This window comes from Schistocerca gregaria, chromosome 2 (assembly GCF_023897955.1).
Source record: "Schistocerca gregaria isolate iqSchGreg1 chromosome 2, iqSchGreg1.2, whole genome shotgun sequence".
NCBI lineage: Eukaryota > Metazoa > Arthropoda > Insecta > Orthoptera > Acrididae > Schistocerca > Schistocerca gregaria.
In genome coordinates this window covers 1,015,970,767-1,015,996,160 of record NC_064921.1, presented here as the reverse complement: position 1 = coordinate 1,015,996,160, position 25,394 = coordinate 1,015,970,767, and the positions used below count along the sequence as shown (strand labels likewise).

Here is a 25,394-nt window from a genome sequence, read left to right as displayed (position 1 = left end):
TCGAACACAAATACCCCAATCATCGCTGGCCAGTGATATGGAAAAACATACATAGCCGTGATTTACCAACGTCAGTGAAAGCCTCTTGGTACAGGGTCGTGAACCGTAAAATAAGTACCAATTCACGACTTCATGCTCTACATTTGGCTGACTCACCTTTGTGCCTAACGTGCAACTTGCCTGATACTGATGAACATCGTTTTCTGTGCACCACTGTCCAAGCAGTTTGGCCATGCATTCGCCGAAAACTGGCTACGATTATGAGGACTTCCCAGCTTTGTATTAAACCTGAAGATTTCCTGTATCCGGATTCAGTGCCGTACCCGAACACCAAACGGAACTCTGTCAATTGGTTGAAGGGTCATTATGTTCATTATTTACAGACGCAAGAACCCAAGAGTGAGGCGGCGTTCTGTCTTTACCTGGCATTACAGTTTCACATACTTTCACAGACGAGACATTACAGGAAACGATATGCGAATTTTTTAGAAGTCGTTCTTCGATGAAAGAAGTATTTTTTTCTTTCCTTCATTCTACATTGCTTTGTTTTTTCTCTTTTCTTCTTCAAATGTCACAGTGACGTATACTGAACAGTGTTACGACAAGGACTATTTTATTTTCTTCTGTTTTTCTAGCGGACCAGAGTTCCTTTTTCATTTTCTATTAAAAAAAAAAAATATATATATTCTACTTTGTCACCATTGCGGGACTATGCAATAGGTTTAGAAGTATCTTTGGTTTGGAAATCGGAATAGTTCAGAAGAATAAGTACTTCAGAAATCATGGCAGATGAAGCCGACGCCGACGAAGGCGATTTATGGCGAGCGCAAGGCGGGGCTGAAGGGGAGGAAGGAGGCCCTAAAAAAAAAAAAAAAAAAAAAAAAAAAAAAAAAAAAAAAAGGGGTATGATTCCTGCTTAGGGTGCAGGAGGTCCCGGGTTCAAATCCCGGACGAGCCCTAGCGTTTTGTGCAAACTGATCGCACGTGAGTGGCTGAGTCGACGCAAAATGCTCGGCGGCAGTATCAAATGAATTTCATATTTGATGTGAGCAATTGACACTCTGATCCGACGTGTGAAGGCGATTACGAAGGTTTTTGGGTACAGATGGAAGCAGATGCATGTTACTATGTCTTGTTTTTAATGATGAAAAAGTGTTTCCGCCCGGGATCGAACCGGGGACCTTCTGCGTGTTAGGCAGACGTGATAACCGCTACACCACGGAAACTACTTGTGTGCGCCTTACCTTAGAGGCAACTCGTGCTGATGTTGTCGTCGTAACTAAAAAATTAAATAAATGCGCTACTTGCATAACAAAGGTACATGCAGAAGATCCTCACATGTCGTGGCTCACTGGAGTACAATACGACATATTCAGGAAAATACTGTTCCCGCCCGGGATCGAACCGGGGACCTTCTGCGTGTGAAGCAGACGTGATAACCGCTACACTACGGAAACTGCGGACGTGAGGAGTCCATCCCCGTTCCCTCGAAATTACCTCAGCCTGTCTCCCGTCCGCGAATGCACACGCGACGGTTCTTTTGACAGCCTGGAAACCATTACAGCCGAGGGCACAAGAAGTCTTCGGGTGCTCGAGAGTTTGTCTGCCGTAGCACCCCTAACGAGATAGCGGTTTTTCCCGCAGTCGTGATTGTAAGTCATAGCAGCAAAAGCAATCACTTTCTTAGCAGCAGGGAGTGCGAGCCCAGCGGCAGCTGTACATGAAGGTACCAATAGCCCAGGAAGGCCGCCGACCGCGGGAATTCGCGCCGCCCCCATCCCGCCAGCCTACACGAGACTTTCCAGAGCACCCTGGACCACATCGAGGGACCCAGTGCACTGAAATTATAGTCATTCGCCATGTCAGGTGGCTCGTTGGTCTAGGGGTATGATTCCTGCTTAGGGTGCAGGAGGTCCCGGGTTCAAATCCCGGACGAGCCCTAGCGTTTTGTGCAAACTGATCGCACGTGAGTGGCTGAGTCGACGCAAAATGCTCGGCGGCAGTATCAAATGAGTTTCATATTTGATGTGAGCAATTGACACTCTGATCCGACGTGTGAAGGCGATTACGAAGGTTTTTGGGTACAGATGGAAGCAGATGCATGTTACTATGTCTTGTTTTTAATGATGAAAAAGTGTTTCCGCCCGGGATCGAACCGGGGACCTTCTGCGTGTTAGGCAGACGTGATAACCGCTACACCACGGAAACTACTTGTGTGCGCCTTACCTTAGAGGCAACTCGTGCTGATGTTGTCATCGTAACTAAAAAATTAAATAAATGCGCTACTTGCATAACAAAGGTACATGCAGAAGATCCTCACATGTCGTGGCTCACTGGAGTACAATACGACATATTCAGGAAAATACTGTTCCCGCCCGGGATCGAACCGGGGACCTTCTGCGTGTGAAGCAGACGTGATAACCGCTACACTACGGAAACTGCGGACGTGAGGAGTCCATCTCCGTTCCCTCGAAATTACCTCAGCCTGTCTCCCGTCCGCGAATGCACACGCGACGGTTCTTTTGACAGCCTGGAAACCATTACAGCCGAGGGCACAAGAAGTCTTCGGGTGCTCGAGAGTTTGTCTGCCGTAGCACCCCTAACGAGATAGCGGTTTTTCCCGCAGTCGTGATTGTAAGTCATAGCAGCAAAAGCAATCACTTTCTTAGCAGCAGGGAGTGCGAGCCCAGCGGCAGCACTACATGAAGGTACCAATAGCCCAGGAAGGCCGCCGACCGCGGGAATTCGCGCCGCCCCCATCCCGCCAGCCTACACGAGACTTTCCAGAGCACCCTGGACCACATCGAGGGACCCAGTGCACTGAAATTATAGTCATTCGCCATGTCAGGTGGCTCGTTGGTCTAGGGGCAGTCTGCCTGCGGCAGCGGTGGTGAGCGGACCTCCAGGGCCAGCGCGCTGTGGCAGGAAGTGTTTACGTCAGGCGGTGAGTCGCGTGCTTACAGCGTCTGCTTATTAGTATTCGTTCCGTTCTGTAGGATCTGATATGGAATTATGAATCCGACTAACAGGAAAGATACCTTGAAGTTTACCTTTGATAGGAACTTTTCGAAACCAAATTCGTTTGAAGTTGAAGCATGGTTAGAGGAAACAGCTAAGATTACTTTTGATGACATTGTAGGGATAAATTTCTCTATCGTGACTAGTGTTGTTTATGTGAAATTAACGTCCTCTGAACTGTGTGATAGAATTGTAGAGTCCAGTGGAGGTGTACTGAAGTTTAAACATAGCGATGGTACCGTCAGTGACGTCAGCATTACGCATGCTGGACTGGGCATCCGGACGGCACGTATTTTCGAACTCCCGTTTGAAATAACAGCCGCGCAAATAAATTCTGCATTGACACCTTACGGGAGGGTCATTAACAATTTTGCGGAGCGTTGGTCCAAAGCCCACAAATTTCCGGTGCTTAACGGCGTCAGGCAGGTTAAGATCGATATACAGAAGCACATACCTTCATATATTTACGTAGGTGGACATCGCGGAATTGTCATATATGATGGGCAGCCAAAAACGTGTGCCGGCTGTGGTGCGCCCGGCCACGTGCGCTCTGAATGTATACAAAGACGGGTGACGCAGATACCTGTCGGTGAAGCCGCTAGCCCCCCTGTGACGACGGCACTGCCACTGACATACGCTGTCGCGGCTTCTGGTCTTCCACCCGCGACCCCGCCTGTAGATGCCCCTCGTTTGAATGATGTTTTGGCCGATAACGTCAAAGAACCGAGTGCTGACGCGGCACCGCCGCTACCACACTCAGAGATGGAGGTAACGACGGATGACTCCCCAGTGGTTGATGCCACTGGTACTGAGGATGAAGCAGACGCTGTGTTCCCGGCGGATCAACCCCAGAGTCAACAGTCCACTTCGGATGTTGATGATACTGCGAACCCTAACAGGAAGCCTTCCAAAAAGAAGCGGAGACTTGCACATCAAGGAGCCAATCAGCTCGCCCCACAGCTCCGCGACAAAGCGAAACGAATAAGCAGCCAAATGTGTCAGAACACTTCTGAACCCTCTGAAGTTGGTCTCCCTGCGTCTGGTCGAATGGACATTGATCCTGTAGTGTCTCCCCCTGTGAATCCACGACGGGTGGAAGATAGTGATACCTCGAGTAGAGTCGTTTTGCCGGATACCCACGCTCAAGGAAACGCAGGATCGCTTTTGTCAGAGGCCACTCTCACTGGGAATTGGGCACAGGAAATGGAAGTATTGGATGCGAGCAATGATGCGGCTGTCATGCGGACCATTGAGACGGAATCTTCGGCACCCCCCACAGAGCAGCATACACCAACCGTACCGGGAACTACAGGAACTCCGACTGACGCGCTTGGCCTCAATTTCGTTAGCCATCCTTCTAAGACTGTTTAATTAATAGTATGTGCCTTCTCCCATGAACGAGCCCCAAGCCTATAAAATTGCCACGTTAAACATCAATAAGATACAGTCGTACTGGCGGCTCCGTAATTTACAAGATTTTGTATACGCAGCGGATATCGATATTCTGTTACTTCAAGAAGTCGCTGCGATTGAACTTGACCGAATAACTGGTTATACTACTCTCTCCAATTCCGGGAGCGGTGCGAATTTAGGGACAGCGATTCTGTTAAAAGAAGGGATTGTAGCGACCGACGCAGAAAAACTGCCTGATCATAGAGGGATCGCTGTCACTTTCCATCGGACACGCATAATCAATGTTTACGCCCCGTCCGGCAGTAGCAATAGGCGTGCTAGGGCTGAGTTCTTCACAAGCGCCATAGTCCCACTTTTTAGGGGAACCTACGATCGTATAATTTTTGCGGGTGACTTCAATTGTGTCTTAAGTCCAAAAGACCAGACGCCTAATTTTAACAAATCTGGAGAACTAGAACGTATCGTCCAAGAAATGAACCTCATTGACACATGGGAGCACACGCACGGAGCGGCACCTGGGTTCACTCATGTCACGAACCACTCTGCAAGCCGGCTAGACAGAATCTATGTATCGGCGTGTATGAAGACTCAAGTCCTCCAATCCGAAGTTTGGCCCACAATTTTTTCCGATCATGCCGCATATATTTGTACTGTTAACATGGTCAAGCAAGGCACATTTCGCGGCAGAGGTTTCTGGAAACTTAACAATGCTCTCCTTAACGATGTTGACTGTCACCGTGTCTTTAACGAAACATGGGAGGCATGTGAACGACGGGTTGCACAGTATGCCTCCGTTACTGAATGGTGGATAACACATGCCAAACCAACTTTATCAAAAATGTTTAAACGCTACGCTCGGGACAAATCCTGGTGGCAACGGCAAACGTCTGAGTTTTATTTTACTTGTCTCAGGGAGCTTTACCAGTCCGATGTGACTGTACCTGAAAATTTTATGCAGATTAAAAAAATTAAGGCAAAATTATTAAAACTTCAGCGGCAGCAGGCAGAAGGCTTTCAAATAAGGTCCAGGCCCCAGAATGTGATAGACGACGAAATGACATCCATGTTTCACGTCATTCGTGAAAATAAGAGGGGGCGGCGGAGATTAATAACTCGTCTTCAGTTGAGTGAAGGCGTTGCGCTCACGCGGCAACAAGACATACGGAACGCACTTCACAATCACTTGGCAGGTCTCCTGACAACGACACATACCGACGATGGAACTCACGATGAATTACTCAATAACTTGCAAAGGACTTTGGGTGCTGCTGAAGTCGAAACTCTCATGCGAGAAATTGATGAAGACGAATTGGATTCTGCGCTATCACGAAGTCCGAAAAATAAATCGCCGGGACCCGACGGTCTCACTGCCGAATTTTATCTTACTTTCTGCGACAAATTAAAGCCCAAGTTGTTGAGTATGTTTAATGAAATTTTACGGCCAGATTTTAATGTTCCTCAGGCTCTCGTGGAAGGCATCGTGGTTTTAATCCCTAAACGCCCAATGTGCAGTTCTGTTGACGATTTTCGGCCGCTTACTTTACTGAACAGTGACTACAAAATTTTAGCACGTATTATTTCTAATAGATTGAAAATGTTGATGAATACTGTCATTGGTCAGTACCAGACCAGTGTAGGTGTCGGTAGGACGATCTTCCAAAATTTGTCTCAATACAGGGACGTTATAGCCATTGCAGATGCGTGTAAGATACGGTGTGCGCTAGTTTCCCTTGACTTTTCAAAGGCATTCGACAGAGTAAACCATCAGTTTCTCATCCGGACGATGCATGCCATGGGATTTCCACTACGTTTTATCAATCTTATACATGAGCTCCTTCGTAAAGGAGTAACTCGACTCATGGTGAATGGCCAGCTGAGCGCATCAATTAATATTACTAATTCAGTGCGACAGGGATGCCCTATGTCGATGGCCTTGTTTGCCATTGCCATTGAGCCTTTGCTTGTCACCTTGACACAGCGTCTACAAGGATTAACCATCCACGGCATTAAGATTGTTTGTACTGCATATGCGGATGACGTCGGATTTTTGGTCATGGACGAAGGTGAAGTCGAGGAAGCCCTTCAGATCGTCAAAAACTACGAACTTGTTGCGGGTGCGAAGTTGAATGCCAGGAAATCTGGCATTATGAACATAGGACGCGGCATCTCGCTGCACCATCACGGTCAGTTGCAACTAATTTCTAAAATGAAATGCCTTGGTATTGAGTACAGGAGCAACATACAGCACACAATTGCGGTGAACTATAGGAATCTCCTGGCAAGTATGCGTGCTTGCATGCAGACCCACTACCTAAGAAGCCTTGATGAACTGCAGAAAGTCACCTTCGCTAATGTCTACCTCACCTCAAAGATTAACTACGTTGCACAAGTACTGCCCATGCCACAGGAGACAGCGAAGCGTATGATGTCCGCTCTAGGCCATTTTGTCACACGTGGACACATTTTTAAAGTCAAGTACGATACGCTCACTCTCTCCACGACCGATGGAGGCTTAAATTTAACAGATGTTCGTTCCAAGTCACGAGCTTTGTACGTATGCACCACCTACAAACGGTGGAGGTCGTTACCGAACAGTCTAACGGCTCACTTGTTAACCGAAATAGCGCCGGCCTGCCTGCAGCCTCCTGTCTCTGTTCAACATATTCCGCCTGCGCTGACTCACTTTAAGAGCTTTTTCATTGAGTTCAGTTACGTACGGTCAACTCTCCCAGAAAATGAGCTTTCCGTGGTGAAGTTAGTTTATAATAAACTACTGGCAACCAAGAACAGGAACAACATCGAACACAAATACCCCAATCATCGCTGGCCAGTGATATGGAAAAACATACATAGCCGTGATTTACCAACGTCAGTGAAAGCCTCTTGGTACAGGGTCGTGAACCGTAAAATAAGTACCAATTCACGACTTCATGCTCTACATTTGGCTGACTCACCTTTGTGCCTAACGTGCAACTTGCCTGATACTGATGAACATCGTTTTCTGTGCACCACTGTCCAAGCAGTTTGGCCATGCATTCGCCGAAAACTGGCTACGATTATGAGGACTTCCCAGCTTTGTATTAAACCTGAAGATTTCCTGTATCCGGATTCAGTGCCGTACCCGAACACCAAACGGAACTCTGTCAATTGGTTGAAGGGTCATTATGTTCATTATTTACAGACGCAAGAACCCAAGAGTGAGGCGGCGTTCTGTCTTTACCTGGCATTACAGTTTCACATACTTTCACAGACGAGACATTACAGGAAACGATATGCGAATTTTTTAGAAGTCGTTCTTCGATGAAAGAAGTATTTTTTTCTTTCCTTCATTCTACATTGCTTTGTTTTTTCTCTTTTCTTCTTCAAATGTCACAGTGACGTATACTGAACAGTGTTACGACAAGGACTATTTTATTTTCTTCTGTTTTTCTAGCGGACCAGAGTTCCTTTTTCATTTTCTATTAAAAAAAAAAAAATATATATATTCTACTTTGTCACCATTGCGGGACTATGCAATAGGTTTAGAAGTATCTTTGGTTTGGAAATCGGAATAGTTCAGAAGAATAAGTACTTCAGAAATCATGGCAGATGAAGCCGACGCCGACGAAGGCGATTTATGGCGAGCGCAAGGCGGGGCTGAAGGGGAGGAAGGAGGCCCTAAAAAAAAAAAAAAAAAAAAAAAAAAAAAAAAAAAAAAAAAAAAAAAAAAAAGGGGTATGATTCCTGCTTAGGGTGCAGGAGGTCCCGGGTTCAAATCCCGGACGAGCCCTAGCGTTTTGTGCAAACTGATCGCACGTGAGTGGCTGAGTCGACGCAAAATGCTCGGCGGCAGTATCAAATGAATTTCATATTTGATGTGAGCAATTGACACTCTGATCCGACGTGTGAAGGCGATTACGAAGGTTTTTGGGTACAGATGGAAGCAGATGCATGTTACTATGTCTTGTTTTTAATGATGAAAAAGTGTTTCCGCCCGGGATCGAACCGGGGACCTTCTGCGTGTTAGGCAGACGTGATAACCGCTACACCACGGAAACTACTTGTGTGCGCCTTACCTTAGAGGCAACTCGTGCTGATGTTGTCGTCGTAACTAAAAAATTAAATAAATGCGCTACTTGCATAACAAAGGTACATGCAGAAGATCCTCACATGTCGTGGCTCACTGGAGTACAATACGACATATTCAGGAAAATACTGTTCCCGCCCGGGATCGAACCGGGGACCTTCTGCGTGTGAAGCAGACGTGATAACCGCTACACTACGGAAACTGCGGACGTGAGGAGTCCATCCCCGTTCCCTCGAAATTACCTCAGCCTGTCTCCCGTCCGCGAATGCACACGCGACGGTTCTTTTGACAGCCTGGAAACCATTACAGCCGAGGGCACAAGAAGTCTTCGGGTGCTCGAGAGTTTGTCTGCCGTAGCACCCCTAACGAGATAGCGGTTTTTCCCGCAGTCGTGATTGTAAGTCATAGCAGCAAAAGCAATCACTTTCTTAGCAGCAGGGAGTGCGAGCCCAGCGGCAGCTGTACATGAAGGTACCAATAGCCCAGGAAGGCCGCCGACCGCGGGAATTCGCGCCGCCCCCATCCCGCCAGCCTACACGAGACTTTCCAGAGCACCCTGGACCACATCGAGGGACCCAGTGCACTGAAATTATAGTCATTCGCCATGTCAGGTGGCTCGTTGGTCTAGGGGTATGATTCCTGCTTAGGGTGCAGGAGGTCCCGGGTTCAAATCCCGGACGAGCCCTAGCGTTTTGTGCAAACTGATCGCACGTGAGTGGCTGAGTCGACGCAAAATGCTCGGCGGCAGTATCAAATGAGTTTCATATTTGATGTGAGCAATTGACACTCTGATCCGACGTGTGAAGGCGATTACGAAGGTTTTTGGGTACAGATGGAAGCAGATGCATGTTACTATGTCTTGTTTTTAATGATGAAAAAGTGTTTCCGCCCGGGATCGAACCGGGGACCTTCTGCGTGTTAGGCAGACGTGATAACCGCTACACCACGGAAACTACTTGTGTGCGCCTTACCTTAGAGGCAACTCGTGCTGATGTTGTCATCGTAACTAAAAAATTAAATAAATGCGCTACTTGCATAACAAAGGTACATGCAGAAGATCCTCACATGTCGTGGCTCACTGGAGTACAATACGACATATTCAGGAAAATACTGTTCCCGCCCGGGATCGAACCGGGGACCTTCTGCGTGTGAAGCAGACGTGATAACCGCTACACTACGGAAACTGCGGACGTGAGGAGTCCATCTCCGTTCCCTCGAAATTACCTCAGCCTGTCTCCCGTCCGCGAATGCACACGCGACGGTTCTTTTGACAGCCTGGAAACCATTACAGCCGAGGGCACAAGAAGTCTTCGGGTGCTCGAGAGTTTGTCTGCCGTAGCACCCCTAACGAGATAGCGGTTTTTCCCGCAGTCGTGATTGTAAGTCATAGCAGCAAAAGCAATCACTTTCTTAGCAGCAGGGAGTGCGAGCCCAGCGGCAGCTCTACATGAAGGTACCAATAGCCCAGGAAGGCCGCCGACCGCGGGAATTCGCGCCGCCCCCATCCCGCCAGCCTACACGAGACTTTCCAGAGCACCCTGGACCACATCGAGGGACCCAGTGCACTGAAATTATAGTCATTCGCCATGTCAGGTGGCTCGTTGGTCTAGGGGTATGATTCCTGCTTAGGGTGCAGGAGGTTCCGTGTTCAAATCCCGGACGAGCCCTAGCGTTTTGTGCAAACTGATCGCACGTGAGTGGCTGAGTCGACGCAAAATGCTCGGCGGTAGTATCAAATGAATTTCATATTTGATGTGAGCAATTGACACTCTGATCCGACGTGTGAAGGCGATTACGAAGGTTTTTGGGTACAGATGGAAGCAGATGCATGTTACTATGTCTTGTTTTTAATGATGAAAAAGTGTTTCCGCCCGGGATCGAACCGGGGACCTTCTGCGTGTTAGGCAGACGTGATAACCGCTACACCACGGAAACTACTTGTGTGCACCTTACCTTAGAGGCAACTCGTGCTGATGTTGTCATCGTAACTAAAAAATTAAATAAATGCGCTACTTGCATAACAAAGGTACATGCAGAAGATCCTCACATGTCGTGGCTCACTGGAGTACAATACGACATATTCAGGAAAATACTGTTCCCGCCCGGGATCGAACCGGGGACCTTCTGCGTGTGAAGCAGACGTGATAACCGCTACACTACGGAAACTGCGGACGTGAGGAGTCCATCCCCGTTCCCTCGAAATTACCTCAGCCTGTCTCCCGTCCGCGAATGCACACGCGACGGTTCTTTTGACAGCCTGGAAACCATTACAGCCGAGGGCACAAGAAGTCTTCGGGTGCTCGAGAGTTTGTCTGCCGTAGCACCCCTAACGAGATAGCGGTTTTTCCCGCAGTCGTGATTGTAAGTCATAGCAGCAGCAGGGAGTGCGAGCCCAGCGGCAGCTCTACATGAAGGTACCAATAGCCCAGGAAGGCCGCCGACCGCGGGAATTCGCGCCGCCCCCATCCCGCCAGCCTACACGAGACTTTCCAGAGCACCCTGGACCACATCGAGGGACCCAGTGCACTGAAATTATAGTCATTCGCCATGTCAGGTGGCTCGTTGGTCTAGGGGTATGATTCCTGCTTAGGGTGCAGGAGGTCCCGGGTTCAAATCCCGGACGAGCCCTAGCGTTTTGTGCAAATTGATCGCACGTGAGTGGCTGAGTCGACGCAAAATGCTCGGCGGCAGTATCAAATGAATTTCATATTTGATGTGAGCAATTGACACTCTGATCCGACGTGTGAAGGCGATTACGAAGGTTTTTGGGTACAGATGGAAGCAGATGCATGTTACTATGTCTTGTTTTTAATGATGAAAAAGTGTTTCCGCCCGGGATCGAACCGGGGACCTTCTGCGTGTTAGGCAGACGTGATAACCGCTACACCACGGAAACTACTTGTGTGCGCCTTACCTTAGAGGCAACTCGTGCTGATGTTGTCATCGTAACTAAAAAATTAAATAAATGCGCTACTTGCATAACAAAGGTACATGCAGAAGATCCTCACATGTCGTGGCTCACTGGAGTACAATACGACATATTCAGGAAAATACTGTTCCCGCCCGGGATCGAACCGGGGACCTTCTGCGTGTGAAGCAGACGTGATAACCGCTACACTACGGAAACTGCGGACGTGAGGAGTCCATCCCCGTTCCCTCGAAATTACCTCAGCCTGTCTCCCGTCCGCGAATGCACACGCGACGGTTCTTTTGACAGCCTGGAAACCATTACAGCCGAGGGCACAAGAAGTCTTCGGGTGCTCGAGAGTTTGTCTGCCGTAGCACCCCTAACGAGATAGCGGTTTTTCCCGCAGTCGTGATTGTAAGTCATAGCAGCAAAAGCAATCACTTTCTTAGCAGCAGGGAGTGCGAGCCCAGCGGCAGCGACGTGAGGAGTCCATCCCCGTTCCCTCGAAATTACCTCAGCCTGTCTCCCGTCCGCGAATGCACACGCGACGGTTCTTTTGACAGCCTGGAAACCATTACAGCCGAGGGCACAAGAAGTCTTCGGGTGCTCGAGAGTTTGTCTGCCGTAGCACCCCTAACGAGATAGCGGTTTTTCCCGCAGTCGTGATTGTAAGTCATAGCAGCAAAAGCAATCACTTTCTTAGCAGCAGGGAGTGCGAGCCCAGCGGCAGCTCTACATGAAGGTACCAATAGCCCAGGAAGGCCGCCGACCGCGGGAATTCGCGCCGCCCCCATCCCGCCAGCCTACACGAGACTTTCCAGAGCACCCTGGACCACATCGAGGGACCCAGTGCACTGAAATTATAGTCATTCGCCATGTCAGGTGGCTCGTTGGTCTAGGGGTATGATTCCTGCTTAGGGTGCAGGAGTTCCCGTGTTCAAATCCCGGACGAGCCCTAGCGTTTTGTGCAAACTGATCGCACGTGAGTGGCTGAGTCGACGCAAAATGCTCGGCGGCAGTATCAAATGAATTTCATATTTGATGTGAGCAATTGACACTCTGATCCGACGTGTGAAGGCGATTACGAAGGTTTTTGGGTACAGATGGAAGCAGATGCATGTTACTATGTCTTGTTTTTAATGATGAAAAAGTGTTTCCGCCCGGGATCGAACCGGGGACCTTCTGCGTGTTAGGCAGACGTGATAACCGCTACACCACGGAAACTACTTGTGTGCGCCTTAACTTAGAGGCAACTCGTGCTGATGTTGTCATCGTAACTAAAAAATTAAATAAATGCGCTACTTGCATAACAAAGGTACATGCAGAAGATCCTCACATGTCGTGGCTCACTGGAGTACAATACGACATATTCAGGAAAATACTGTTCCCGCCCGGGATCGAACCGGGGACCTTCTGCGTGTGAAGCAGACGTGATAACCGCTACACTACGGAAACTGCGGACGTGAGGAGTCCATCCCCGTTCCCTCGAAATTACCTCAGCCTGTCTCCCGTCCGCGAATGCACACGCGACGGTTCTTTTGACAGCCTGGAAACCATTACAGCCGAGGGCACAAGAAGTCTTCGGGTGCTCGAGAGTTTGTCTGCCGTAGCACCCCTAACGAGATAGCGGTTTTTCCCGCAGTCGTGATTGTAAGTCATAGCAGCAAAAGCAATCACTTTCTTAGCAGCAGGGAGTGCGAGCCCAGCGGCAGCTCTACATGAAGGTACCAATAGCCCAGGAAGGCCGCCGACCGCGGGAATTCGCGCCGCCCCCATCCCGCCAGCCTACACGAGACTTTCCAGAGCACCCTGGACAACATCGAGGGACCCAGTGCACTGAAATTATAGTCATTCGCCATGTCAGGTGGCTCGTTGGTCTAGGGGTATGATTCCTGCTTAGGGTGCAGGAGGTCCCGTGTTCAAATCCCGGACGAGCCCTAGCGTTTTGTGCAAACTGATCGCACGTGAGTGGCTGAGTCGACGCAAAATGCTCGGCGGCAGTATCAAATGAATTTCATATTTGATGTGAGCAATTGACACTCTGATCCGACGTGTGAAGGCGATTACGAAGGTTTTTGGGTACAGATGGAAGCAGATGCATGTTACTATGTCTTGTTTTTAATGATGAAAAAGTGTTTCCGCCCGGGATCGAACCGGGGACCTTCTGCGTGTTAGGCAGACGTGATAACCGCTACACCACGGAAACTACTTGTGTGCACCTTACCTTAGAGGCAACTCGTGCTGATGTTGTCATCGTAACTAAAAAATTAAATAAATGCGCTACTTGCATAACAAAGGTACATGCAGAAGATCCTCACATGTCGTGGCTCACTGGAGTACAATACGACATATTCAGGAAAATACTGTTCCCGCCCGGGATCGAACCGGGGACCTTCTGCGTGTGAAGCAGACGTGATAACCGCTACACTACGGAAACTGCGGACGTGAGGAGTCCATCCCCGTTCCCTCGAAATTACCTCAGCCTGTCTCCCGTCCGCGAATGCACACGCGACGGTTCTTTTGACAGCCTGGAAACCATTACAGCCGAGGGCACAAGAAGTCTTCGGGTGCTCGAGAGTTTGTCTGCCGTAGCACCCCTAACGAGATAGCGGTTTTTCCCGCAGTCGTGATTGTAAGTCATAGCAGCAAAAGCAATCACTTTCTTAGCAGCAGGGAGTGCGAGCCCAGCGGCAGCTCTACATGAAGGTACCAATAGCCCAGGAAGGCCGCCGACCGCGGGAATTCGCGCCGCCCCCATCCCGCCAGCCTACACGAGACTTTCCAGAGCACCCTGGACCACATCGAGGGACCCAGTGCACTGAAATTATAGTCATTCGCCATGTCAGGTGGCTCGTTGGTCTAGGGGTATGATTCCTGCTTAGGGTGCAGGAGGTCCCGTGTTCAAATCCCGGACGAGCCCTAGCGTTTTGTGCAAACTGATCGCACGTGAGTGGCTGAGTCGACGCAAAATGCTCGGCGGCAGTATCAAATGAATTTCATATTTGATGTGAGCAATTGACACTCTGATCCGACGTGTGAAGGCGATTACGAAGGTTTTTGGGTACAGATGGAAGCAGATGCATGTTACTATGTCTTGTTTTTAATGATGAAAAAGTGTTTCCGCCCGGGATCGAACCGGGGACCTTCTGCGTGTTAGGCAGACGTGATAACCGCTACACCACGGAAACTACTTGTGTGCGCCTTACCTTAGAGGCAACTCGTGCTGATGTTGTCATCGTAACTAAAAATTAAATAAATGCGCTACTTGCATAACAAAGGTACATGCAGAAGATCCTCACATGTCGTGGCTCACTGGAGTACAATACGACATATTCAGGAAAATACTGTTCCCGCCCGGGATCGAACCGGGGACCTTCTGCGTGTGAAGCAGACGTGATAACCGCTACACTACGGAAACTGCGGACGTGAGGAGTCCATCCCCGTTCCCTCGAAATTACCTCAGCCTGTCTCCCGTCCGCGAATGCACACGCGACGGTTCTTTTGACAGCCTGGAAACCATTACAGCCGAGGGCACAAGAAGTCTTCGGGTGCTCGAGAGTTTGTCTGCCGTAGCACCCCTAACGAGATAGCGGTTTTTCCCGCAGTCGTGATTGTAAGTCATAGCAGCAGCAGGGAGTGCGAGCCCAGCGGCAGCTCTACATGAAGGTACCAATAGCCCAGGAAGGCCGCCGACCGCGGGAATTCGCGCCGCCCCCATCCCGCCAGCCTACACGAGACTTTCCAGAGCACCCTGGACCACATCGAGGGACCCAGTGCACTGAAATTATAGTCATTCGCCATGTCAGGTGGCTCGTTGGTCTAGGGGTATGATTCCTGCTTAGGGTGCAGGAGGTCCCGGGTTCAAATCCCGGACGAGCCCTAGCGTTTTGTGCAAACTGATCGCACGTGAGTGGCTGAGTCGACGCAAAATGCTCGGCGGCAGTATCAAATGAATTTCATATTTGATGTGAGCAATTGACACTCTGATCCGACGTGTGAAGGCGATTACGAAGGTTTTTGGGTACAGATGGAAGCAGATGCATGTTACTATGTCTTGTTTTTAATGATGAAAAAGTGTTTCCGCCCGGGATCGAACCGGGGACCTTCTGCGTGTTAGGCAGACGTGATAACCGCTACACCACGGAAACTACTTGTGTGCGCCTTACCTTAGAGGCAACTCGTGCTGATGTTGTCATCGTAACTAAAAAATTAAATAAATGCGCTACTTGCATAACAAAGGTACATGCAGAAGATCCTCACATGTCGTGGCTCACTGGAGTACAATACGACATATTCAGGAAAATACTGTTCCCGCCCGGGATCGAACCGGGGACCTTCTGCGTGTGAAGCAGACGTGATAACCGCTACACTACGGAAACTGCGGACGTGAGGAGTCCATCCCCGTTCCCTCGAAATTACCTCAGCCTGTCTCCCGTGCGCGAATGCACACGCGACGGTTCTTTTGACAGCCTGGAAACCATTACAGCCGAGGGCACAAGAAGTCTTCCGGTGCTCGAGAGTTTGTCTGCCGTAGCACCCCTAACGAGATAGCGGTTTTTCCCGCAGTCGTGATTGTAAGTCATAGCAGCAGCAGGGAGTGCGAGCCCAGCGGCAGCTCTACATGAAGGTACCAATAGCCCAGGAAGGCCGCCGACCGCGGGAATTCGCGCCGCCCCCATCCCGCCAGCCTACACGAGACTTTCCAGAGCACCCTGGACCACATCGAGGGACCCAGTGCACTGAAATTATAGTCATTCGCCATGTCAGGTGGCTCGTTGGTCTAGGGGTATGATTCCTGCTTAGGGTGCAGGAGGTCCCGGGTTCAAATCCCGGACGAGCCCTAGCGTTTTGTGCAAACTGATCGCACGTGAGTGGCTGAGTCGACGCAAAATGCTCGGCGGCAGTATCAAATGAATTTCATATTTGATGTGAGCAATTGACACTCTGATCCGACGTGTGAAGGCGATTACGAAGGTTTTTGGGTACAGATGGAAGCAGATGCATGTTACTATGTCTTGTTTTTAATGATGAAAAAGTGTTTCCGCCCGGGATCGAACCGGGGACCTTCTGCGTGTTAGGCAGACGTGATAACCGCTACACCACGGAAACTACTTGTGTGCGCCTTACCTTAGAGGCAACTCGTGCTGATGTTGTCATCGTAACTAAAAAATTAAATAAATGCGCTACTTGCATAACAAAGGTACATGCAGAAGATCCTCACATGTCGTGGCTCACTGGAGTACAATACGACATATTCAGGAAAATACTGTTCCCGCCCGGGATCGAACCGGGGACCTTCTGCGTGTGAAGCAGACGTGATAACCGCTACACTACGGAAACTGCGGACGTGAGGAGTCCATCCCCGTTCCCTCGAAATTACCTCAGCCTGTCTCCCGTGCGCGAATGCACACGCGACGGTTCTTTTGACAGCCTGGAAACCATTACAGCCGAGGGCACAAGAAGTCTTCGGGTGCTCGAGAGTTTGTCTGCCGTAGCACCCCTAACGAGATAGCGGTTTTTCCCGCAGTCGTGATTGTAAGTCATAGCAGCAAAAGCAATCACTTTCTTAGCAGCAGGGAGTGCGAGCCCAGCGGCAGCTGTACATGAAGGTACCAATAGCCCAGGAAGGCCGCCGACCGCGGGAATTCGCGCCGCCCCCATCCCGCCAGCCTACACGAGACTTTCCAGAGCACCCTGGACCACATCGAGGGACCCAGTGCACTGAAATTATAGTGATTCGCCATGTCAGGTGGCTCGTTGGTCTATGGGTATGATTCCTGCTTAGGGTGCAGGAGGTCCCGGGTTCAAATCCCGGACGAGCCCTAGCGTTTTGTGCAAACTGATCGCACGTGAGTGGCTGAGTCGACGCAAAATGCTCGGCGGCAGTATCAAATGAATTTCATATTTGATGTGAGCAATTGACACTCTGATCCGACGTGTGAAGGCGATTACGAAGGTTTTTGGGTACAGATGGAAGCAGATGCATGTTACTATGTCTTGTTTTTAATGATGAAAAAGTGTTTCCGCCCGGGATCGAACCGGGGACCTTCTGCGTGTTAGGCAGACGTGATAACCGCTACACCACGGAAACTACTTGTGTGCGCCTTACCTTAGAGGCAACTCGTGCTGATGTTGTCATCGTAACTAAAAAATTAAATAAATGCGCTACTTGCATAACAAAGGTACATGCAGAAGATCCTCACATGTCGTGGCTCACTGGAGTACAATACGACATATTCAGGAAAATACTGTTCCCGCCCGGGATCGAACCGGGGACCTTCTGCGTGTGAAGCAGACGTGATAACCGCTACACTACGGAAACTGCGGACGTGAGGAGTCCATCCCCGTTCCCTCGAAATTACCTCAGCCTGTCTCCCGTGCGCGAATGCACACGCGACGGTTCTTTTGACAGCCTGGAAACCATTACAGCCGAGGGCACAAGAAGTCTTCGGGTGCTCGAGAGTTTGTCTGCCGTAGCACCCCTAACGAGATAGCGGTTTTTCCCGCAGTCGTGATTGTAAGTCATAGCAGCAAAAGCAATCACTTTCTTAGCAGCAGGGAGTGCGAGCCCAGCGGCAGCTGTACATGAAGGTACCAATAGCCCAGGAAGGCCGCCGACCGCGGGAATTCGCGCCGCCCCCATCCCGCCAGCCTACACGAGACTTTCCAGAGCACCCTGGACCACATCGAGGGACCCAGTGCACTGAAATTATAGTCATTCGCCATGTCAGGTGGCTCGTTGGTCTAGGGGTATGATTCCTGCTTAGGGTGCAGGAGGTCCCGGGTTCAAATCCCGGACGAGCCCTAGCGTTTTGTGCAAACTGATCGCACGTGAGTGGCTGAGTCGACGCAAAATGCTCGGCGGCAGTATCAAATGAATTTCATATTTGATGTGAGCAATTGACACTCTGATCCGACGTGTGAAGGAGATTACGAAGGTTTTTGGGTACAGATGGAAGCAGATGCATGTTACTATGTCTTGTTTTTAATGATGAAAAAGTGTTTCCGCCCGGGATCGAACCGGGGACCTTCTGCGTGTTAGGCAGACGTGATAACCGCTACACCACGGAAACTACTTGTGTGCGCCTTACCTTAGAGGCAACTCGTGCTGATGTAGTCATCGTAACTAAAAAATTAAATAAATGCGCTACTTGCATAACAAAGGTACATGCAGAAGATCCTCACATGTCGTGGCTCACTGGAGTACAATACGACATATTCAGGAAAATACTGTTCCCGCCCGGGATCGAACCGGGGACCTTCTGCGTGTGAAGCAGACGTGATAACCGCTACACTACGGAAACTGCGGACGTGAGGAGTCCATCCCCGTTCCCTCGAAATTACCTCAGCCTGTCTCCCGTCCGCGAATGCACACGCGACGGTTCTTTTGACAGCCTGGAAACCATTACAGCCGAGGGCACAAGAAGTCTTCGGGTGCTCGAGAGTTTGTCTGCCGTAGCACCCCTAACGAGATAGCGGTTTTTCCCGCAGTCGTGATTGTAAGTCATAGCAGCAGCAGGGAGTGCGAGCCCAGCGGCAGCTCTACATGAAGGTACCAATAGCCCAGGAAGGCCGCCGACCGCGGGAATTCGCGCCGCCCCCATCCCGCCAGCCTACACGAGACTTTCCAGAGCACCCTGGACCACATCGAGGGACCCAGTGCACTGAAATAATAGTCATTCGCCATGTCAGGTGGCTCGTTGGTCTAGGGGTATGATTCCTGCTTAGGGTGCAGGAGGTCCCGGGTTCAAATCCCGGACGAGCACTAGCGTTTTGTGCAAACTGATCGCACGTGAGTGGCTGAGTCGACGCAAAATGCTCGGCGGCAGTATCAAATGAATTTCATATTTGATGTGAGCAATTGACACTCTGATCCGACGTGTGAAGGCGATTACGAAGGTTTTTGGGTACAGATGGAAGCAGATGCATGTTACTATGTCTTGTTTTTAATGATGAAAAAAGATGGAAGCAGATGCATGTTACTATGTCTTGTTTTTAATGATGAAAAAGTGTTTCCGCCCGGGATCGAACCGGGGACCTTCTGCGTGTTAGGCAGACGTGATAACCGCTACACCACGGAAACTACTTGTGTGCGCCTTACCTTAGAGGCAACTCGTGCTGATGTTGTCATCGTAACTAAAAAATTAAATAAATGCGCTACTTGCATAACAAAGGTACATGCAGAAGATCCTCACATGTCGTGGCTCACTGGAGTACAATACGACATATTCAGGAAAATACTGTTCCCGCCCGGGATCGAACCGGGGACCTTCTGCGTGTGAAGCAGACGTGATAACCGCTACACTACGGAAACTGCGGACGTGAGGAGTCCATCCCCGTTCCCTCGAAATTACCTCAGCCTGTCTCCCGTCCGCGAATGCACACGCGACGGTTCTTTTGACAGCCTGGAAACCATTACAGCCGAGGGCACAAGAAGTCTTCGGGTGCTCGAGAGTTTGTCTGCCGTAGCACCCCTAACGAGATAGCGGTTTTTCCCGCAGTCGTGATTGTAAGTCATAGCAGCAAAAGCAATCACTTTCTTAGCAGCAGGGAGTGCGAGCCCAGCGGCAGCTGTACATGAAGGTACCAATAGCCCAGGAAGGCCGCCGACCGCGGGAATTCGCGCCGCCCCCATCCCGCCAGCCTACACGAGACTTTCCAGAGCACCCTGGACCACATCGAGGGACCCAGTGCACTGAAATTATAGTCATTTGCCATGTCAGGTGGCTCGTTGGTCTAGGGGTATGATTCCTGCTTAGGGTGCAGGAGGTCCCGGGTTCAAATCCCGGACGAGCCCTAGCGTTTTGTGCAAACTGATCGCACGTGAGTGGCTGAGTCGACGCAAAATGCTCGGCGGCAGTATCAAATGAATTTCATATTTGATGTGAGCAATTGACACTCTGATCCGACGTGTGAAGGCGATTACGAAGGTTTTTGGGTACAGATGGAAGCAGATGCATGTTACTATGTCTTGTTTTTAATGATGAAAAAGTGTTTCCGCCCGGGATCGAACCGGGGACCTTCTGCGTGATAGGCAGACGTGATAACCGCTACACCACGGAAACTACTTGTGTGCGCCTTAACTTAGAGGCAACTCGTGCTGATGTTGTCATCGTAACTAAAAAATTAAATAAATGCGCTACTTGCATAACAAAGATACATGCAGAAGATCCTCACATGTCGTGGCTCACTGGAGTACAATACGACATATTCAGGAAAATACTGTTCCCGCCCGGGATCGAACCGGGGACCTTCTGCGTGTGAAGCAGACGTGATAACCGCTACACTACGGAAACTGCGGACGTGAGGAGTCCATCCCCGTTCCCTCGAAATTACCTCAGCCTGTCTCCCGTCCGCGAATGCACACGCGACGGTTCTTTTGACAGCCTGGAAACCATTACAGCCGAGGGCACAAGAAGTCTTCGGGTGCTCGAGAGTTTGTCTGCCGTAGCACCCCTAACGAGATAGCGGTTTTTCCCGCAGTCGTGATTGTAAGTCATAGCAGCAAAAGCAATCACTTTCTTAGCAGCAGGGAGTGCGAGCCCAGCGGCAGCTGTACATGAAGGTACCAATAGCCCAGGAAGGCCGCCGACCGCGGGAATTCGCGCCGCCCCCATCCCGCCAGCCTACAGGAGACTTTCCAGAGCACCCTGGACCACATCGAGGGAACCAGTGCACTGAAATTATAGTCATTCGCCATGTCAGGTGGCTCGTTGGTCTAGGGGTATGATTCCTGCTTAGGGTGCAGGAGGTCCCGTGTTCAAATCCCGGACGAGCCCTAGCGTTTTGTGCAAACTGATCGCACGTGAGTGGCTGAGTCGACGCAAAATGCTCGGCGGCAGTATCAAATGAATTTCATATTTGATGTGAGCAATTGACACTCTGATCCGACGTGTGAAGGCGATTACGAAGGTTTTTGGGTACAGATGGAAGCAGATGCATGTTACTATGTCTTGTTTTTAATGATGAAAAAGTGTTTCCGCCCGGGATCGAACCGGGGACCTTCTGCGTGTTAGGCAGACGTGATAACCGCTACACCACGGAAACTACTTGTGTGCGCCTTACCTTAGAGGCAACTCGTGCTGATGTTGTCATCGTAACTAAAAAATTAAATAAATGCGCTACTTGCATAACAAAGGTACATGCAGAAGATCCTCACATGTCGTGGCTCACTGGAGTACAATACGACATATTCAGGAAAATACTGTTCCCGCCCGGGATCGAACCGGGGACCTTCTGCGTGTGAAGCAGACGCGATAACCGCTACACTACGGAAACTGCGGACGTGAGGAGTCCATCCCCGTTCCCTCGAAATTACCTCAGCCTGTCTCCCGTCCGCGAATGCACACGCGACGGTTCTTTTGACAGCCTGGAAACCATTACAGCCGAGGGCACAAGAAGTCTTCGGGTGCTCGAGAGTTTGTCTGCCGTAGCACCCCTAACGAGATAGCGGTTTTTCCCGCAGTCGTGATTGTAAGTCATAGCAGCAAAAGCAATCACTTTCTTAGCAGCAGGGAGTGCGAGCCCAGCGGCAGCTCTACATGAAGGTACCAATAGCCCAGGAAGGCCGCCGACCGCGGGAATTCGCGCCGCCCCCATCCCGCCAGCCTACACGAGACTTTCCAGAGCACCCTGGACCACATCGAGGGACCCAGTGCACTGAAATTATAGTCATTCGCCATGTCAGGTGGCTCGTTGGTCTAGGGGTATGATTCCTGCTTAGGGTGCAGGAGGTCCCGTGTTCAAATCCCGGACGAGCCCTAGCGTTTTGTGCAAACTGATCGCACGTGAGTGGCTGAGTCGACGCAAAATGCTCGGCGGCAGTATCAAATGAATTTCATATTTGATGTGAGCAATTGACACTCTGATCCGACGTGTGAAGGCGATTACGAAGGTTTTTGGGTACAGATGGAAGCAGATGCATGTTACTATGTCTTGTTTTTAATGATGAAAAAGTGTTTCCGCCCGGGATCGAACCGGGGACCTTCTGCGTGTTAGGCAGACGTGATAACCGCTACACCACGGAAACTACTTGTGTGCGCCTTACCTTAGAGGCAACTCGTGCTGATGTTGTCATCGTAACTAAAAATTAAATAAATGCGCTACTTGCATAACAAAGGTACATGCAGAAGATCCTCACATGTCGTGGCTCACTGGAGTACAATACGACATATTCAGGAAAATACTGTTCCCGCCCGGGATCGAACCGGGGACCTTCTGCGTGTGAAGCAGAAGTGATAACCGCTACACTACGGAAACTGCGGACGTGAGGAGTCCATCCCCGTTCCCTCGAAATTACCTCAGCCTGTCTCCCGTCCGCGAATGCACACGCGACGGTTCTTTTGACAGCCTGGAAACCATTACAGCCGAGGGCACAAGAAGTCTTCGGGTGCTCGAGAGTTTGTCTGCCGTAGCACCCCTAACGAGATAGCGGTTTTTCCCGCAGTCGTGATTGTAAGTCATAGCAGCAGCAGGGAGTGCGAGCCCAGCGGCAGCTCTACATGAAGGTACCAATAGCCCAGGAAGGCCGCCGACCGCGGGAATTCGCGCCGCCCCCATCCCGCCAGCCTACACGAGACTTTCCAGAGCACCCTGGACCACATCGAGGGACCCAGTGCACTGAAATTATAGTCATTCGCCATGTCAGGTGGCTCGTTGGTCTAGGGGTATGATTCCTGCTTAGGGTGCAGGAGGTCCCGGCTTCAAATCCAGGACGAGCCCTAGCGTTTTGTGCAAACTGATCGCACGTGAGTGGCTGAGTCGACGCAAAATGCTCGGCGGCAGTATCAAATGAATTTCATATTTGATGTGAGCAATTGACACTCTGATCCGACGTGTGAAGGCGATTACGAAGGTTTTTGGGTACAGATGGAAGCAGATGCATGTTACTATGTCTTGTTTTTAATGATGAAAAAGTGTTTCCGCCCGGGATCGAACCGGGGACCTTCTGCGTGTTAGGCAGACGTGATAACCGCTACACCACGGAAACTACTTGTGTGCGCCTTACCTTAGAGGCAACTCGTGCTGATGTTGTCATCGTAACTAAAAATTAAATAAATGCGCTACTTGCATAACAAAGGTACATGCAGAAGATCCTCACATGTCGTGGCTCACTGGAGTACAATACGACATATTCAGGAAAATACTGTTCCCGCCCGGGATCGAACCGGGGACCTTCTGCGTGTGAAGCAGACGTGATAACCGCTACACTACGGAAACTGCGGACGTGAGGAGTCCATCCCCGTTCCCTCGAAATTACCTCAGCCTGTCTCCCGTCCGCGAATGCACACGCGACGGTTCTTTTGACAGCCTGGAAACCATTACAGCCGAGGGCACAAGAAGTCTTCGGGTGCTCGAGAGTTTGTCTGCCGTAGCACCCCTAACGAGATAGCGGTTTTTCCCGCAGTCGTGATTGTAAGTCATAGCAGCAGCAGGGAGTGCGAGCCCAGCGGCAGCTCTACATGAAGGTACCAATAGCCCAGGAAGGCCGCCGACCGCGGGAATTCGCGCCGCCCCCATCCCGCCAGCCTACACGAGACTTTCCAGAGCACCCTGGACCACATCGAGGGACCCAGTGCACTGAAATTATAGTCATTCGCCATGTCAGGTGGCTCGTTGGTCTAGGGGTATGATTCCTGCTTAGGGTGCAGGAGGTCCCGGGTTCAAATCCCGGACGAGCCCTAGCGTTTTGTGCAAACTGATCGCACGTGAGTGGCTGAGTCGACGCAAAATGCTCGGCGGCAGTATCAAATGAATTTCATATTTGATGTGAGCAATTGACACTCTGATCCGACGTGTGAAGGCGATTACGAAGGTTTTTGGGTACAGATGGAAGCAGATGCATGTTACTATGTCTTGTTTTTAATGATGAAAAAGTGTTTCCGCCCGGGATCGAACCGGGGACCTTCTGCGTGTTAGGCAGACGTGATAACCGCTACACCACGGAAACTACTTGTGTGCGCCTTACCTTAGAGGCAACTCGTGCTGATGTTGTCATCGTAACTAAAAAATTAAATAAATGCGCTACTTGCATAACAAAGGTACATGCAGAAGATCCTCACATGTCGTGGCTCACTGGAGTACAATACGACATATTCAGGAAAATACTGTTCCCGCCCGGGAACGAACCGGGGACCTTCTGCGTGTGAAGCAGACGTGATAACCGCTACACTACGGAAACTGCGGACGTGAGGAGTCCATCCCCGTTCCCTCGAAATTACCTCAGCCTGTCTCCCGTCCGCGAATGCACACGCGACGGTTCTTTTGACAGCCTGGAAACCATTACAGCCGAGGGCACAAGAAGTCTTCGGGTGCTCGAGAGTTTGTCTGCCGTAGCACCCCTAACGAGATAGCGGTTTTTCCCGCAGTCGTGATTGTAAGTCATAGCAGCAAAAGCAATCACTTTCTTAGCAGCAGGGAGTGCGAGCCCAGCGGCAGCTCTACATGAAGGTACCAATAGCCCAGGAAGGCCGCCGACCGCGGGAATTCGCGCCGCCCCCATCCCGCCAGCCTACACGAGACTTTCCAGAGCACCCTGGACCACATCGAGGGACCCAGTGCACTGAAATTATAGTCATTCGCCATGTCAGGTGGCTCGTTGGTCTAGGGGTATGATTCCTGCTTAGGGTGCAGGAGGTCCCGGCTTCAAATCCCGGACGAGCCCTAGCGTTTTGTGCAAACTGATCGCACGTGAGTGGCTGAGTCGACGCAAAATGCTCGGCGGCAGTATCAAATGAATTTCATATTTGATGTGAGCAATTGACACTCTGATCCGACGTGTGAAGGCGATTACGAAGGTTTTTGGGTACAGATGGAAGCAGATGCATGTTACTATGTCTTGTTTTTAATGATGAAAAAGTGTTTCCGCCCGGGATCGAACCGGGGACCTTCTGCGTGTTAGGCAGACGTGATAACCGCTACACCACGGAAACTACTTGTATGCGCCTTACCTTAGAGGCAACTCGTGCTGATGTTGTCATCGTAACTAAA

At 50.3% G+C, this 25,394-nt stretch overlaps 55 non-coding genes across 55 annotated transcripts; 16 read left to right on the top strand and 39 right to left on the bottom strand.

Moving 5' to 3' along the window:
- Positions 1-1,153: 1,153 nt before the first annotated feature.
- Positions 1,154-1,226, bottom strand: Trnav-aac (transfer RNA valine (anticodon AAC)). The gene has a single exon. It is a non-coding gene; the product is annotated as a tRNA-Val (tRNA).
- A 158-nt stretch (positions 1,227-1,384) lies between these two features.
- On the bottom strand, positions 1,385-1,457 carry Trnav-cac (transfer RNA valine (anticodon CAC)). Its single transcript has one exon. It is a non-coding gene; the product is annotated as a tRNA-Val (tRNA).
- Positions 1,458-1,868: 411 nt separating this feature from the next.
- On the top strand, positions 1,869-1,940 carry Trnap-agg (transfer RNA proline (anticodon AGG)). Its single transcript has one exon. It is a non-coding gene; the product is annotated as a tRNA-Pro (tRNA).
- Positions 1,941-2,135: 195 nt separating this feature from the next.
- On the bottom strand, positions 2,136-2,208 carry Trnav-aac (transfer RNA valine (anticodon AAC)). The gene has a single exon. It is a non-coding gene; the product is annotated as a tRNA-Val (tRNA).
- Positions 2,209-2,366: 158 nt separating this feature from the next.
- Positions 2,367-2,439, bottom strand: Trnav-cac (transfer RNA valine (anticodon CAC)). The gene has a single exon. It is a non-coding gene; the product is annotated as a tRNA-Val (tRNA).
- A 5,956-nt stretch (positions 2,440-8,395) lies between these two features.
- On the bottom strand, positions 8,396-8,468 carry Trnav-aac (transfer RNA valine (anticodon AAC)). The gene has a single exon. It is a non-coding gene; the product is annotated as a tRNA-Val (tRNA).
- Positions 8,469-8,626: 158 nt separating this feature from the next.
- Trnav-cac (transfer RNA valine (anticodon CAC)) lies at positions 8,627-8,699 on the bottom strand. The gene has a single exon. It is a non-coding gene; the product is annotated as a tRNA-Val (tRNA).
- Positions 8,700-9,110: 411 nt separating this feature from the next.
- On the top strand, positions 9,111-9,182 carry Trnap-agg (transfer RNA proline (anticodon AGG)). The gene has a single exon. It is a non-coding gene; the product is annotated as a tRNA-Pro (tRNA).
- Positions 9,183-9,377: 195 nt separating this feature from the next.
- Positions 9,378-9,450, bottom strand: Trnav-aac (transfer RNA valine (anticodon AAC)). Its single transcript has one exon. It is a non-coding gene; the product is annotated as a tRNA-Val (tRNA).
- Positions 9,451-9,608: 158 nt separating this feature from the next.
- Positions 9,609-9,681, bottom strand: Trnav-cac (transfer RNA valine (anticodon CAC)). The gene has a single exon. It is a non-coding gene; the product is annotated as a tRNA-Val (tRNA).
- Positions 9,682-10,092: 411 nt separating this feature from the next.
- On the top strand, positions 10,093-10,164 carry Trnap-agg (transfer RNA proline (anticodon AGG)). Its single transcript has one exon. It is a non-coding gene; the product is annotated as a tRNA-Pro (tRNA).
- Positions 10,165-10,359: 195 nt separating this feature from the next.
- Positions 10,360-10,432, bottom strand: Trnav-aac (transfer RNA valine (anticodon AAC)). Its single transcript has one exon. It is a non-coding gene; the product is annotated as a tRNA-Val (tRNA).
- A 158-nt stretch (positions 10,433-10,590) lies between these two features.
- Positions 10,591-10,663, bottom strand: Trnav-cac (transfer RNA valine (anticodon CAC)). The gene has a single exon. It is a non-coding gene; the product is annotated as a tRNA-Val (tRNA).
- A 390-nt stretch (positions 10,664-11,053) lies between these two features.
- On the top strand, positions 11,054-11,125 carry Trnap-agg (transfer RNA proline (anticodon AGG)). The gene has a single exon. It is a non-coding gene; the product is annotated as a tRNA-Pro (tRNA).
- Positions 11,126-11,320: 195 nt separating this feature from the next.
- On the bottom strand, positions 11,321-11,393 carry Trnav-aac (transfer RNA valine (anticodon AAC)). The gene has a single exon. It is a non-coding gene; the product is annotated as a tRNA-Val (tRNA).
- A 158-nt stretch (positions 11,394-11,551) lies between these two features.
- Trnav-cac (transfer RNA valine (anticodon CAC)) lies at positions 11,552-11,624 on the bottom strand. The gene has a single exon. It is a non-coding gene; the product is annotated as a tRNA-Val (tRNA).
- A 932-nt stretch (positions 11,625-12,556) lies between these two features.
- Trnav-aac (transfer RNA valine (anticodon AAC)) lies at positions 12,557-12,629 on the bottom strand. The gene has a single exon. It is a non-coding gene; the product is annotated as a tRNA-Val (tRNA).
- Positions 12,630-12,787: 158 nt separating this feature from the next.
- Positions 12,788-12,860, bottom strand: Trnav-cac (transfer RNA valine (anticodon CAC)). The gene has a single exon. It is a non-coding gene; the product is annotated as a tRNA-Val (tRNA).
- Positions 12,861-13,271: 411 nt separating this feature from the next.
- On the top strand, positions 13,272-13,343 carry Trnap-agg (transfer RNA proline (anticodon AGG)). The gene has a single exon. It is a non-coding gene; the product is annotated as a tRNA-Pro (tRNA).
- A 195-nt stretch (positions 13,344-13,538) lies between these two features.
- On the bottom strand, positions 13,539-13,611 carry Trnav-aac (transfer RNA valine (anticodon AAC)). Its single transcript has one exon. It is a non-coding gene; the product is annotated as a tRNA-Val (tRNA).
- Positions 13,612-13,769: 158 nt separating this feature from the next.
- On the bottom strand, positions 13,770-13,842 carry Trnav-cac (transfer RNA valine (anticodon CAC)). Its single transcript has one exon. It is a non-coding gene; the product is annotated as a tRNA-Val (tRNA).
- Positions 13,843-14,253: 411 nt separating this feature from the next.
- Positions 14,254-14,325, top strand: Trnap-agg (transfer RNA proline (anticodon AGG)). Its single transcript has one exon. It is a non-coding gene; the product is annotated as a tRNA-Pro (tRNA).
- Positions 14,326-14,520: 195 nt separating this feature from the next.
- Positions 14,521-14,593, bottom strand: Trnav-aac (transfer RNA valine (anticodon AAC)). The gene has a single exon. It is a non-coding gene; the product is annotated as a tRNA-Val (tRNA).
- A 157-nt stretch (positions 14,594-14,750) lies between these two features.
- On the bottom strand, positions 14,751-14,823 carry Trnav-cac (transfer RNA valine (anticodon CAC)). The gene has a single exon. It is a non-coding gene; the product is annotated as a tRNA-Val (tRNA).
- Positions 14,824-15,213: 390 nt separating this feature from the next.
- Positions 15,214-15,285, top strand: Trnap-agg (transfer RNA proline (anticodon AGG)). Its single transcript has one exon. It is a non-coding gene; the product is annotated as a tRNA-Pro (tRNA).
- A 195-nt stretch (positions 15,286-15,480) lies between these two features.
- Trnav-aac (transfer RNA valine (anticodon AAC)) lies at positions 15,481-15,553 on the bottom strand. The gene has a single exon. It is a non-coding gene; the product is annotated as a tRNA-Val (tRNA).
- A 158-nt stretch (positions 15,554-15,711) lies between these two features.
- Trnav-cac (transfer RNA valine (anticodon CAC)) lies at positions 15,712-15,784 on the bottom strand. Its single transcript has one exon. It is a non-coding gene; the product is annotated as a tRNA-Val (tRNA).
- Positions 15,785-16,174: 390 nt separating this feature from the next.
- On the top strand, positions 16,175-16,246 carry Trnap-agg (transfer RNA proline (anticodon AGG)). Its single transcript has one exon. It is a non-coding gene; the product is annotated as a tRNA-Pro (tRNA).
- Positions 16,247-16,441: 195 nt separating this feature from the next.
- Trnav-aac (transfer RNA valine (anticodon AAC)) lies at positions 16,442-16,514 on the bottom strand. The gene has a single exon. It is a non-coding gene; the product is annotated as a tRNA-Val (tRNA).
- Positions 16,515-16,672: 158 nt separating this feature from the next.
- Trnav-cac (transfer RNA valine (anticodon CAC)) lies at positions 16,673-16,745 on the bottom strand. Its single transcript has one exon. It is a non-coding gene; the product is annotated as a tRNA-Val (tRNA).
- Positions 16,746-17,156: 411 nt separating this feature from the next.
- On the top strand, positions 17,157-17,228 carry Trnap-agg (transfer RNA proline (anticodon AGG)). Its single transcript has one exon. It is a non-coding gene; the product is annotated as a tRNA-Pro (tRNA).
- A 195-nt stretch (positions 17,229-17,423) lies between these two features.
- Trnav-aac (transfer RNA valine (anticodon AAC)) lies at positions 17,424-17,496 on the bottom strand. Its single transcript has one exon. It is a non-coding gene; the product is annotated as a tRNA-Val (tRNA).
- A 158-nt stretch (positions 17,497-17,654) lies between these two features.
- On the bottom strand, positions 17,655-17,727 carry Trnav-cac (transfer RNA valine (anticodon CAC)). The gene has a single exon. It is a non-coding gene; the product is annotated as a tRNA-Val (tRNA).
- Positions 17,728-18,138: 411 nt separating this feature from the next.
- Trnap-agg (transfer RNA proline (anticodon AGG)) lies at positions 18,139-18,210 on the top strand. Its single transcript has one exon. It is a non-coding gene; the product is annotated as a tRNA-Pro (tRNA).
- A 195-nt stretch (positions 18,211-18,405) lies between these two features.
- On the bottom strand, positions 18,406-18,478 carry Trnav-aac (transfer RNA valine (anticodon AAC)). The gene has a single exon. It is a non-coding gene; the product is annotated as a tRNA-Val (tRNA).
- Positions 18,479-18,636: 158 nt separating this feature from the next.
- Positions 18,637-18,709, bottom strand: Trnav-cac (transfer RNA valine (anticodon CAC)). Its single transcript has one exon. It is a non-coding gene; the product is annotated as a tRNA-Val (tRNA).
- A 390-nt stretch (positions 18,710-19,099) lies between these two features.
- Trnap-agg (transfer RNA proline (anticodon AGG)) lies at positions 19,100-19,172 on the top strand. Its single transcript has one exon. It is a non-coding gene; the product is annotated as a tRNA-Pro (tRNA).
- A 243-nt stretch (positions 19,173-19,415) lies between these two features.
- Trnav-aac (transfer RNA valine (anticodon AAC)) lies at positions 19,416-19,488 on the bottom strand. The gene has a single exon. It is a non-coding gene; the product is annotated as a tRNA-Val (tRNA).
- A 158-nt stretch (positions 19,489-19,646) lies between these two features.
- Positions 19,647-19,719, bottom strand: Trnav-cac (transfer RNA valine (anticodon CAC)). The gene has a single exon. It is a non-coding gene; the product is annotated as a tRNA-Val (tRNA).
- A 411-nt stretch (positions 19,720-20,130) lies between these two features.
- On the top strand, positions 20,131-20,202 carry Trnap-agg (transfer RNA proline (anticodon AGG)). Its single transcript has one exon. It is a non-coding gene; the product is annotated as a tRNA-Pro (tRNA).
- Positions 20,203-20,397: 195 nt separating this feature from the next.
- Trnad-auc (transfer RNA aspartic acid (anticodon AUC)) lies at positions 20,398-20,470 on the bottom strand. Its single transcript has one exon. It is a non-coding gene; the product is annotated as a tRNA-Asp (tRNA).
- A 158-nt stretch (positions 20,471-20,628) lies between these two features.
- Trnav-cac (transfer RNA valine (anticodon CAC)) lies at positions 20,629-20,701 on the bottom strand. The gene has a single exon. It is a non-coding gene; the product is annotated as a tRNA-Val (tRNA).
- Positions 20,702-21,112: 411 nt separating this feature from the next.
- Trnap-agg (transfer RNA proline (anticodon AGG)) lies at positions 21,113-21,184 on the top strand. Its single transcript has one exon. It is a non-coding gene; the product is annotated as a tRNA-Pro (tRNA).
- Positions 21,185-21,379: 195 nt separating this feature from the next.
- On the bottom strand, positions 21,380-21,452 carry Trnav-aac (transfer RNA valine (anticodon AAC)). The gene has a single exon. It is a non-coding gene; the product is annotated as a tRNA-Val (tRNA).
- Positions 21,453-21,610: 158 nt separating this feature from the next.
- Trnav-cac (transfer RNA valine (anticodon CAC)) lies at positions 21,611-21,683 on the bottom strand. Its single transcript has one exon. It is a non-coding gene; the product is annotated as a tRNA-Val (tRNA).
- A 411-nt stretch (positions 21,684-22,094) lies between these two features.
- Trnap-agg (transfer RNA proline (anticodon AGG)) lies at positions 22,095-22,166 on the top strand. Its single transcript has one exon. It is a non-coding gene; the product is annotated as a tRNA-Pro (tRNA).
- Positions 22,167-22,361: 195 nt separating this feature from the next.
- On the bottom strand, positions 22,362-22,434 carry Trnav-aac (transfer RNA valine (anticodon AAC)). The gene has a single exon. It is a non-coding gene; the product is annotated as a tRNA-Val (tRNA).
- Positions 22,435-22,591: 157 nt separating this feature from the next.
- On the bottom strand, positions 22,592-22,664 carry Trnav-cac (transfer RNA valine (anticodon CAC)). Its single transcript has one exon. It is a non-coding gene; the product is annotated as a tRNA-Val (tRNA).
- Positions 22,665-23,321: 657 nt separating this feature from the next.
- Positions 23,322-23,394, bottom strand: Trnav-aac (transfer RNA valine (anticodon AAC)). The gene has a single exon. It is a non-coding gene; the product is annotated as a tRNA-Val (tRNA).
- Positions 23,395-23,551: 157 nt separating this feature from the next.
- Positions 23,552-23,624, bottom strand: Trnav-cac (transfer RNA valine (anticodon CAC)). Its single transcript has one exon. It is a non-coding gene; the product is annotated as a tRNA-Val (tRNA).
- Positions 23,625-24,014: 390 nt separating this feature from the next.
- On the top strand, positions 24,015-24,086 carry Trnap-agg (transfer RNA proline (anticodon AGG)). Its single transcript has one exon. It is a non-coding gene; the product is annotated as a tRNA-Pro (tRNA).
- A 195-nt stretch (positions 24,087-24,281) lies between these two features.
- Trnav-aac (transfer RNA valine (anticodon AAC)) lies at positions 24,282-24,354 on the bottom strand. The gene has a single exon. It is a non-coding gene; the product is annotated as a tRNA-Val (tRNA).
- A 158-nt stretch (positions 24,355-24,512) lies between these two features.
- Positions 24,513-24,585, bottom strand: Trnav-cac (transfer RNA valine (anticodon CAC)). Its single transcript has one exon. It is a non-coding gene; the product is annotated as a tRNA-Val (tRNA).
- Positions 24,586-24,996: 411 nt separating this feature from the next.
- Positions 24,997-25,068, top strand: Trnap-agg (transfer RNA proline (anticodon AGG)). Its single transcript has one exon. It is a non-coding gene; the product is annotated as a tRNA-Pro (tRNA).
- Positions 25,069-25,263: 195 nt separating this feature from the next.
- Positions 25,264-25,336, bottom strand: Trnav-aac (transfer RNA valine (anticodon AAC)). The gene has a single exon. It is a non-coding gene; the product is annotated as a tRNA-Val (tRNA).
- Between the last annotated feature and the right edge of the window lie 58 nt (positions 25,337-25,394).